The sequence below is a fragment of the Tachypleus tridentatus genome, chromosome 13, assembly GCF_004210375.1.
Source record: "Tachypleus tridentatus isolate NWPU-2018 chromosome 13, ASM421037v1, whole genome shotgun sequence".
In the NCBI taxonomy this organism is placed as follows: Eukaryota; Metazoa; Arthropoda; class Merostomata; order Xiphosura; family Limulidae; genus Tachypleus; species Tachypleus tridentatus.
In genome coordinates, this window is record NC_134837.1 from 200,843,253 (window position 1) to 200,855,561 (window position 12,309).

At 36.1% G+C, this 12,309-nt stretch overlaps 1 pseudogene across 1 annotated transcript in view; it reads left to right on the forward strand.

Moving 5' to 3' along the window:
- The window catches only part of LOC143238134 (protocadherin Fat 4-like), a 144,943-nt pseudogene that overhangs the window by 26,884 nt on the left and 105,750 nt on the right, over positions 1-12,309 (forward strand). Inside the window, exon 2 of the transcript XR_013020423.1 lies at positions 1,339-1,543. The product of XR_013020423.1 is annotated as a protocadherin Fat 4-like (transcript). The remainder of the gene's footprint in view (positions 1-1,338; positions 1,544-12,309) is intronic.

The following is a 12,309-nucleotide window of genomic DNA, read 5'->3' on the forward strand; positions in this document are numbered from 1 at the left end:
ATGTATTAACTCCTGTTTGTTGTAGATATTTCTGTTTGGTGTTTATTTATTCTTTAATGTGTTCACTCTTGTTTGTTGTAGATGTTTCTGTTTGGTGTTTACTTTATTGTGTTCACTCCTCTTTGTTGTAGATATTTCTGTTTGGTGTTTACTTATCGTGTAATATGTTCACTCCTGTTTGTTTTTGTTGTGTTTTTTTGACCCAGCTCTATCATCATGAATTATCATCATAACTGAATCAGGTTTTAGAATGTTTTTGCCATAAAAAAACTGGTTACAGTCAATCTTTGTTGGTGATATGTGTCAGGCCCAACAGTGGCACAGCGATACATCTGCGGACCTATACTGTTAGAAACCGGGTTTCACTATCCGTTGTGGGCAGAATATAAATAGCCACTTGTGTAGTTTTGTGCTTAACAACAACATGCGTTAGTTTCTTAACTACAATTAGAGAATTGAGTTTCTCTTACTTTTTAATCATTTGTTGATAAAGTGTACAATAAGATACCCATACTGTGCTTACTATGGATATTTAACCTCGGATCGCAGGGCTATAAGACCTAACGTTTAGCGTTCAGATACCAGAAGGTCCTATATCTTTATAACGTTCCATTGGTCCATGCTGTTGTGCTTAAACTTTCCATGAATAACAGTTTGTAACTTCTGATAGTCCAGGCACTCTTTTAACACATAAAGTAATACATGTGTTTGGTCCTTATAAGAGTCTCACTAAGTGGACGGTCTCAATATTTTATCAACACAGATGGCCACCTACATCTTCCTTTTGTGGTAACGACTTAGTTATTGCTCTATACAAAACAGAAATTTTATCTCGAAATTCCGGAAACTTATAGAAGCCACAGAGCGAGAAGCGAAGAAAGACGGCGTCGCGATCTCGCAGCTCTTTATGTTTTTATGAGTCAGTTCGGTGATCAGCGTCCTCTATTGTGATATAGTCCCCCAAGTTTCCCGGTCCATGTCTTCTCCAGCGAGGAACTTTCATGGCGTGGGGGTGAGTAGTTGGGGGGAGGGAACTAATAGGAGCTGCAACTGCTTGGATTAGCGAGTCTTCTACGTAACATGCACGTGCTCTCGTGCTTCTCTGTCAGATTGTTACTCTCTCTCTGTTTTTTTCCTTCATTCGAGAATCCCTTTCCGGCACCTAATCTAATTATTATTTTTATGTAAAGCTGTTCGGGACGCGCACGTCTATGCGTTCATTAACTTATTTATATGTAAAAAGTCATGCCCTTAGCGACACTCCCCGCCAGCTTGAAAAAAGCAACAAACTTATCCGTTAAAGTGAAGTTAAACTGAACTTTTATTCTGTTCTTACAGTTCCAGACGAGCTATGTGAACTGAGGGACGACACAGAGTAGTCGTGTCACGAAGATTATCATTGAAAGCTCCCAACAACAGTTATAAATATTGGGAGAAAACTGATATTCGTTTTCCGCCATGACAGATCACAGGATTTACTCACGAACAAGCTGGTTAAAGTTCTTCATATGGTGTTATCTAGCGAGAGATGTCTGGGGACAAGGTAAGTTAAACCGGTTTTTTTTTTCCTTTACACGTTAGGAAGAGTGTGTGTGTGTTTTCTTATAGCAAAGCCACATGGGGCTATCTACTGAGACCACCGAGGGGAATCGAAACCCTGATTTTAGCGTTGTAAATTCGAAGACTTATCGCTGTAATAGCGAGGTCGCCGTTAAGAAAAAACTGGAATAATTATAGAAACGTTCCATGTATAGCATTTTAATGTATAATAGGCAGTTGGAAGTGAGACTGAACACTTGAATGCTACGAGGTGATTTAAAAAATACGATAAAACCGATGTGTTTCAGTCCGTTTAATGTGCAAAAATAAATCAAATTTTAACAAATAATAATAATTAACGTTTAAAATATTTCTGTCGAAAACGATCCACAAAAACATTATAATAATAAACTTCTACGTAAAAATCGTAACCAGTAAAGTAGAAAGGCCGGCCCGGCATTGTCAGGTGGTTTGGAATCGTGATATAAGGGTCACAGTTCAAATCCCCGTCACACCGAGTATGCTCGCCCTATTAGGTATTGGGACGTTATAACTTTACGGTCAATCACACTATTTGTCGGAATATTAACTGCAGTGAGTCCATACTTGTCTACTAATATGATGTTATTATATTTATTTATATTAGTTACAGTGGTTGTGTACTTGTCTACTAACATGATGTTATTATATTTATTTATATTAGTTACAGTGGTTGTGTACTTGTCTACTAACATGATGTTATTATATTTATTTATATTAGTTACAGTGGTTGTATACATGTCTCCTAATATGATGTGCACAATATAGTTAAGAACTTTACTTAAAGATATCCTACAATCTACAGCGTGTAAAACACAGTCAACATTCATAGTTAAACCTATCTTACAATTTACAATGTATACTATATAATCATGCTACGTTCAATGACGTCGCAACAAGCGTGTGGTTAACTTTAATTTATTTATTTAGTAATCATTCGCGAAAGCTCTTCAGTTTCTTTCCCTGCTACACCTAACTTTTATCGTACATTACATATTCAGTGGTGAATTCAGTGAACAATTCACGTTTATTTTATGACAATCAGTGGGTCAAAGTAAATTCGTAAAATTAAAACGCTTACCTATTAAATATTGAAAACAAAAAGATTTGCTGCTTTGTATTAAACAATAAGTGTAGATTCTGGAAAATCTTCGAAAAGTTATCTTTCTAGATGGTGGAGATCGGAGTTTGAACTCTGCTAGGTCTTTTTTTATTCATTTCTGGGAATATCCTGAGTTTTTAGTTTTATAAGTCCTTAGACTTTTCGCTGAGCCACCTGAGGGGGGGGGCTGTTAAAATAATTAAAATATTTCAAAAATATTTATCTTTAATATTAACACTTAAATTGTTGTATAGCCTTAAGATATATCTTAATATTTTTACGAATCTTTCTTAGGTTTATGTGAGGGCAATATTTTTCATTTTCTGCTGTTGTCAAACCGTACTGGTGTTAATTATATGGTAATATTGTTTTTAAAGCTGTAGACAAATCGTACTGGTGTTAATTATATGGTAATATTGTTTTTAAAGCTGTAGACAAATCGTACTGGTGTTAATTATATGGTAATATTGTTTTTAAAGCTGTAGACAAATCGTACTTGAGTTTGTAAGATGGTTACACATTTCTAATAGCGATGTTTTAATAATTACTTCTTTCAAACACGGCGTTTTTACAAATTTCTCAATTTTCTTTTGGACACACCTATCTGTTGTTCCACTTTGATAGTTGTGCCAATAAAAGAACGTAAACAGGAATTTATAGTCTTCGATACTTAATGTATCATCTTTTCCACAGACGAAACACGGATTATGTGTCCTTGTTCTTGTTCAGTGAATTACTTAATAATCAAAGTTTTATCTCATCACTTTATATGGAATATAAAACTGTGTGAATGAATCAGTAACCCACTGGAGATTCCGGAGTTTCTAAGTTTATTTTGTCCTGTTTCTCAACGGTGCGTTGACCCCTCATCTAGACATACAGGTATATTTAGCACATAGAAATTAGGAGATTGGGGCCGTCTCCTATTGAATGGGAGATAAACCAGTTTTAGATACATATACAGTTATATGGACTATGTGCCCTTGAGGCTACGAATTAAGATAAATATTAAAGTGAGCAAATTTATAGACACTATATTGTAATATCGAAAGCTTTAACTTTTTAAACAATGAAAGACTGGTATTAGCTATAAATAATATATTCACGGACATTACCAATGTAGAGATAATTAAAACTTTTGTTATCACAGAAGGTTTCTTGTTTGGTCACTGTTCCATCTAGTAGCCCTGAGCTTAAAGTTTAATATCTGGTATAGTTTTCTGATTGTATTTTTTGGCAACTTGCAAAACTAATACTAGCCACTTATTTCTTCAGGGCTCTCTTAGTTAATAACAGTTTGTTACTTATAGTTAATGTTACTATTAGGTTGACAACGATTCGCTAATTTAGAACTCCGTTAGATAATAATGAATTGCTACTTCCGGTTTATGCTACTGTTAGACTAACAACGAATCGTTGCTTAAGGACTATGTTAGACATATAACAAATATTACTTTAGGACTCTGTTATATAATAATGAATTACTACTTCCGGTTTATGTTCTTGTTAGGCTAACAACGAATTGTTGCTTCAGGACTCTGTTAGATAATAATGAATAGCTAATTCCGGTTTATGTTACTGTTAATAACGAATTGTTGCTTAAGGACAATGTTAGACATATAACAAATATTACTTCAGGACTCTGTTAGATAATAATGAATTATTACTTCAGGTTTATGTTCTTGTTAGGCTAACAACGAATTGTTGCTTCAGGACTCTGTTAGATAATAATGAATCGCTAATTCCGGTTTATGTTACTGTTAAGAACGAATTGTTGCTTTAGGACTATGTTAGCTAATAATGATTTGCTACTTCTCTGTTAAGCTAATAAAGAGTTGTTACTTTAGGACTATATTAAGTTAATAATGGTCTGTTGTTATTGTTACAGGACACTGTTACAGTTTATTTCCAAACAATGTTGTTATTGCTTTTATGTAACGTATTTTAAAGTGTTGATGAGGTATATGTAATTCTTTATTTGTCTAAGGTGTACAATGGGTCATCTGCATAGTGCTTATCGCATGAATTAAACCTAAAATGTTGGCTCTATAAGCCCTTAAAATTATCTCTGGGTAACCAAGTGTCAACTTAATTTTTCATTATGCAAGAAAACCATGTAAAACGCTAATACCACTAAACAGATTTAATATTAATACCGAATTAACTAAACACACAGTTTATACTTTCCCGAATATTCCATTTCTGAGATTACACACTAATCCCTGGCAGGTATACGAGTAGTTAAATTAATTAATTAGCTACTCGGGGTGTTCGAGGATTGAAATTCCTTCTTCGTCCCGCTAACCGAAATAAATTAGTAAATTGAATGTATGTTTATATACACGTACATAAGTAAAATACATCACTCCCAGAGGAAAACGGGAGGAGAGAATGAAAGACAAGGTCACGAACAGTCTCAGCAAGTTCTCAAGAAAATCCCTGGATCGTCATATCCTGAGATTGCTTTGTTGCCGCTGGAGTCGCCATAGTTCCAGACTAGTTTCTTGGGATGTTGTTTGGAATTAAGCACAAAGCTACACAATGAGTTATCTGCGCTCTTTCCAACACGGGTATCGAAACCCGGTTTCTAGAAGTGTGACCCCGCATACGTACTGCTGTGCCATTGAGGGGATAGTTTCTATGGGCCCTCAAGACACTTTACAATGAAAATGAATTCGACTGTAGCAGACAAGTAAATTTGTGGAAGCGGAGTGATACCTCAACAGAAAAAACAGTGAAAAGGTCTGATTGTTATGCGTTTTTACATTTGTCCAAATTATGTAACATCAACTTTTACATATCTTCTACAGTAATCAAGTGAACGTTTTGTTTATAGTTCCAATTATCAAAACACACACGAGAGTTTGTTAGTTGTTTCTTTCATTTATCTTCATGTCTGTTAAACATCTGTGTTAAACCAAAGCTGAGCTTTAACATGCATGTATCTTAAGGTTCTTCCCGCGAATACTTGGGAAGATTTACGTTCATCGTTTCGACGAGTACCACAGCTTGAAATGACGTCAGCATTCCAGAAAATCGGATGTGAAGACAGCGCGCACGTGTTACTTAAATACCTGAGTTATTATTTCTTCTCTTCCAACATGTGGAAGCTATTTTTCTGATTCGCTGGTCTCAAAAGTAGAAGTGGAGTTTTTGTCACATGTTATTTTCTTACTATACCTAGCTGAAGCCAAGAAACCAGGTCACCCTTAGAAACAGTACCACCAGTCTCGAATAGAACACGAGTAAATACTGTTTGGAAGGGTGATATGGAGGCAAAGACTTGAGGGAAAGAAAATGAAAGAAGGAAAAATCCGTCAACAAGTTTTTATACAGAATAAAGAACTACCAACTTCGTCATATATTTTCTTGATATTTCGGCAAATATTATGTTTGTCACTGTTGAGGGAAAGTGATAGGGTGCTATGCCGAAAGCAGGTATCGAAACCAAGTTTTACGGGATATAAACCCTCGTGCTTCTCGCTGAGCTAGTGGGATAGAACTCAGATTTCCTCGTTGTTAGTGGGATGTCTGTGTTATCTTCAAAGGTGTCAAAACCCGTTATAAGCTCTCACACTACAGACTAAGTCATCAGGGAAGGGGGCTCTATAATACAAAACATCTGCTAGTGAGTGTGCCCTATTTCATAAAGGGCTTCATGAAGTGTATAAACTGGTTTCGAGAGTATGTAAATTTAGTTGTTTTGTTTTTTTGTGAGTTGGGCAGGGCGTGGACGATCGAGTGATTAACTGAGATTGCGAACAAATCTGAGGGTTCTTTGTACGCTTCCGGTGTCTTGGGTGGGTTACAAGAATGACGGCTGTCTATCAACTGAACATTATGTGTTGTAAGTAATAATAAAACAGTGAAACATTTAACGAATTAAAATAGAATAAACCTTATTTGAAGTGGTTTTATTTGTAGTTTCTTGAGATTTCGGTAGGTGGTTCTGATTTATCGTATAACGAAATGCTATATTCTGAAAACTGTCAACCTTGAAAACTATGGCAACGAGCCCAACTTAATCTGATTAGAAATGAAAAACAAAAACAAGCTGACATCGAAAACTTGATACATAGATGTCACTTCCGTTTCCATGTCTTGATATGTGAAATCGGAAATGTTTTTAACGGCGACCGGAAAGAATAATAATTTAAGTACCAGAACTGTAATCACAATAGACTATTGAGTTCTTATCACTATGTGTGTTAAAATTCAATTTTCTAGTGTTACAAACCTTCAGAGTTATCACTGACTCACCAATGTCTTACAGAGGGACGAAAACTAGACATAAATTTATAAACTGTTAACAAGTTATCAGGCATATTTATTTCGCAACACATGTAGTTGTATCTGGCTAATTCACAACACATGAAGTTGTATCTAGTTAATGCACAACACATGTAGTTGTATGTAATTTCTAAATACATATATCTGATCTTATATCAAAAAATAACATGACAGTATACTGTTTTGTTTCTTCCACAAGAACTGTCTACTATACCTATTTATCCCTAATTATTGATGAACTAGAAGAAAGACACCTATTCAACAGTGTCGTTAAGTGTACCCTACATCCTCTGCAACTGCCAAAGGTAGCCAAAAGGAGGCCAAAATCATAACCACAGTAACAGGAAAATAAATTTAAGGGGTCCAATTACTTTTTATCCAGGGTGACATATTTTGTAGTTACGTCAATGATTCAACACCTACTTTTAGACTACTATAATCGAATATTAGGATGTAACAGTCACTCTTATAACATACTCAAGGGCCCAAAGTGTGGAGCGCGTTTTTGCGACAACTGGACGCGAATCATGAGCTCTTAGATAACTACTAGGCCACGTCCGGTCTCAGACTTCTTGGAATCTGAATGAGTTATATGTTTTTCTACTGACTTCTTTTTATTCTAAATACTCTAGAATCCATATATTAGTGACGCCGTCTTCGTCAGAGTGCTCGTGTAACACTTGTCCTCCAGTCTTTTGAAGACAGAACACTTTGATATACAGCTAAGAGGGCGATATTCTGTTTCTTCCTTTCCGTTGCACGTGTAGAAATAAAGATTACTGCAACTTGCAGTTGTTGAGCGATATAAAAACGAAATAACATTAGGCTCTTGAGACGTGTGTAACACGGCCCAATGATGACGTGAATCATAAACAGTGGTAAAGGATGGCACAGTTATGTTGAAATAATATATTACTGTCTGACAGCAGTGATTAATTGAACTGGATTATATTGTTTGTCGAAGATATCTGTCTTAATTTTTACGTTTTGCCGTAACCTAAAGCTTTTATTCGCTTAAATGACGCCATATTTTATTAGTTTATGTAAAGTACCACAGGATTGGTTTTCAAAACTTTTAATTGATATGCATGTGTGAGTTGATAAGACTTGAAATAAAAAAATGTTTCCGTGTATTCGAGGCCATTTTTTACACATTCTGTGCAAGACTTCAGGTGTCTCTAACAGTTTTGTTTATTGGATTGTTGTAAAGCGAAAAAGATATGCAAGTATCGAAACCCGAATTGTAGTGTTATAAGACTTGCGAATTGCCGCTAAGCTACCGATTGATTTAGAATAAATAAATAAGTAACTAATACTTTTCCTGATTTTGTTTGTTAGTTTTATAAGTGCAAATTTGCAGTTAAAGAACGCGAAATCGACAAGAATCGTTGGATTCACAGTCCGGAACGCTAAGCACTAAGCCACTCCCAGACAAGAGGGAAAGAAGCAGGGCTCAGCATTAACTCTTAGGTTCTTTTTGTCTGATTTGACTATTGCTCCTATAACGCACCCATAGCTTTAAAGTGCGAAGTGAATTTTCCTGGAAAGGGACGCAAAGTCGGCGTGAACTTACAGATTCACAATGTTGGAGTGCTAGTTACGAAACAACACCTGGCTTGATTCTTTAGAGACGTAAGCCTATTTTAACAACTCACGGAATCTGAATCAGACTGTAGATGAGTCTTATTTCAAAGCCAGACATCTTCACAGTCTGGCATAATTAAAATAAAACAAACTAACTTAGAATGATCTGGAATGCAATTTGTTTATATATAATGCATTGAAACTTATGAAAATTGTTTGTACTTCTTTTCACAGAGAGAGAAAAGAGAAAAAATATAAGAAAAATATCATGTGGGGCTTCTTTTACATCATTTACAACATTAAAATTAAACAACAACTGAACTGTTGGCCTGGCGCATAGAGTTCAGCCTGTGGACCTAAAGGTTCATGGTTCACGGTCAATTGCCATAATATTGCGCTTCACATTTTGGGACTGTGGATGAGCAATACAAATCGGTCACATGGAATATTCGGTCGGACGGAAATAGTTCTAGAGTTGGCCGTGGGTGCTTGTGATTAGCTGCCTTCCCTAACTGTCTGTCATTTGAAAACTTCTAACGGCTTGCGTAGCTTTATGTGAATAAACTAAACATACAAAGTCCTTGTGAATATCATATTGAAAGACACTCAAGGTGTACAATTGCAGAGATGATTTTATGATAGTTTAGACTAGGATGATCCCTATTCAATAAAGCTCGGTCGCAATAGAAATACTAGTATAATAATATTCACACATGGTCCAGTCCTTCGACGTTCACAATGGTACAATAATATTCACACATAGTCCAGTCCTTTGACGTTCACAATGGTGCAATAATATTTACACATTTTATTACCGTTCACAACGAGATGTGAATCATCAAGCAGGTTAATTTAATTTGACTGTCACTCTTATAATGCGCCAATGGAACCAAAGTGGCAACAGGAATGAGAGACTGAGATGAGTTTTATAACTTGCATAGGTGTGTAACCAGAAGATAAAAACTGTGACACCTCAATATCACAATCAGATAATCAAACATACAAACGAGAACACCAAAGATAGACAATAAAGATAAGAGCCGGGACAACACATATCATTCAAATCATATCCCGTGAAATAACGAGTGAGTTGTTTTTGTGTTGTTGTTTTTTTAAAGCAAAATCATGTTGGGCTACTTGGTGTGTCCACCGCGGGGACTGACCCCAGACTTATAGCCTTGTTAGTCCGTAAACCCATCGTTATCACTTTGGAGGATTAAATAGTAGGAAATAAATTACACTCTCGAAAATAGAGAAAAACGGACTGGTTTGAGTGGTACTTAAACCCTTTGGGGGTTTGTATAAAACGTAACAACAACTTATGTCTGTGTTTTACCCCTTCAGTGGCTCAACGGTATATTTGCAATTTACTACTCTAAAAACCGGGTTTTGATACCCATGATGGTTAGAGTATTGATAACCCATTGTGTAGCTTAACAGCAACCAACCGCCCTTTTATTTTGTCTTGTTTTTCGCGCGCAAATGTTTAAAATTTAAACACTAGATTTATTTACGCGAGAAAAAGAGATATCGGTTACAGCTATTGATTTTTCGACTGTAGAAATGCGATAAAAATGAATTCAAGGAATTTTCCACGGTTTACACAGCGAGTCGTAATAACTGTATAGCACAACTAACTTTATGATTGGCTAACTACCTAAGGAACGGTAACGTGACATCTTATTAGGGCAATTTGCTGACGGCATAAATTACAACCCACTTTTTGTTTTTTTATATATACAGACAGCTCTTACTAGTGTATTGAGTGTTTGTTAAGTGGGCAACAATGGGTGGTCCATTTATTGGTATTTATTTACCAGTTTTTTGTAAAATTTCGCGTAAACTCCTTGAGGGTTTTCTGCACTAGCCGCACCTAATTTTGAAGAGATAGATCAGAGGTTAAGGCAGCTAACTAACTCCACCTAACGCCATCTCGTGGGTTACTCTAATTGAATACAGGGATTTCCCTTTACTCTTATAACGCATCTACAGTTCCAAAGTGCGCTTCTTTATTTATTTTTGACCGTAACGGAGCGGTCCCCCACTGTTACAGCGGATTTACAACACTAAAATAAGTGGTTCGATTCCTCTTGGTGGACTCACAGATTGTCCGATGTGGCTTTGCTATAAAAAAACAAACAAACACAAACAGTAACGGAGCGCAAAACACAGAATTTCGGATCCATATTCTATCACGCTAACCAGTGGGCTTCGCTCGACCAATGCTAGAAGTGTATCAGCCGATAGATTGTCCAAAAGGAATGACAACACCATAGCTTATTGGTGCGACACATCTGATAAAACTTCAACCGGCGAGTATAGCACCATACAATTTGTTTGTTTGTTTTTGAATTTCGCACAAAGATACTCGAGGGCTATCTGTGCTAGCCGTCCCTAATTTAGCAGTGTAAGACTAGAGGGAAAGCAGCTAGTCATCATCACCCACCGTCAACTGTTGGGCTACTCTTTTACCAACGAATAGTGGGATTGACCGTAACATTATAACGCCCCCACGGCTGAAAGGGCGAGCATGTTTGGCGCGAAGGGGATGCGAACCCGCGACCCTCAGATTACGAGTCGCACGCCTTAACATGCTTGGCCATGCCGGGCCGTGTGATTCTTATCCATGTTAATGTGTAAAGATCGCTTACACACTGCACTTATGATAAAACACAATAAACTAAGCTGAAATGAAACTGTTTCATTTTATCATTATCAAAGTAATAATAATAATAAAATAACAGCTTCCTTTGCGAAATATGTTAACAGTTACAAACACACGGATTTCATGTATATATGTGAAATAAATCACCTGCGTTTGTAATAACAATTAACAAAAAGTAACCCCCCCAGATTTAAACAGGGGGAATGTTTCATTCTTTTTGTTGTTGTTGTAAACACTCACTTACACTTAGACAGTGTTTGTAAATGGTAAAAATTTTGATTCAACGATTATATGCAGTTGTCCTGTGTTTGGCTGGGTTCTCTCTTTAAAGCGTTTTTGTTGAACCATTCAGTTATACTTATTGATATGTTTAAGGTGGTGTTATTGAGCTATTCAGTTGTAATTGTTGATATGTTTAAGGTTGTGTTATTGAGCTATTCAGTTATACTTATTGATATGTTTAAGGTGGTGTTATTGAGCTATTCAGTTGTAATTGTTGATATGTTTAAGGTGGTGTTGTTGAGTTATTCAGTTACAATTGTTGCATCGTAGATGTTTGTTGTGTAAAAACAGAGCATTTAACTGCAAATCACTTTTGCAAGAAGCTGAAATAACAAAACTAATACTAGATATTTAGATCTATTATGTGCACATACTGATGATTTGTTTAAAAATAACAATACCCGGTGTGGTCCAATGGCTAGCATGCCGGACTGAAAATCCAAGCAATCGCATTCCGCAACTTGAGGTCGTGGGTGCGTTATAAAAGTGGCAGTCCAAGCCCACGATTGGATTAGAGTAACCCAAGATTTGTCCCTGAGTACTGATTGTTAACTAGCTGTCTTCCCTCTAGTTTATAAGTACCAATTAAGAGACAGGTGGCGTAATATCCGAAACAAACAAACTGATTAATATTCAATCTTTGAGTGACCTGATATACAACGCTATTAGTTACAGTGGTAGAATCATGAAACTAATGTTTATTATGATAAACTACAATTTAAAGTTATCTCATGAAGTAGTCTAATTCATTACCGAAAGTTTAGAAACTATCCAAAAAAATCGCTTTGTATTGTTATTATATATATGT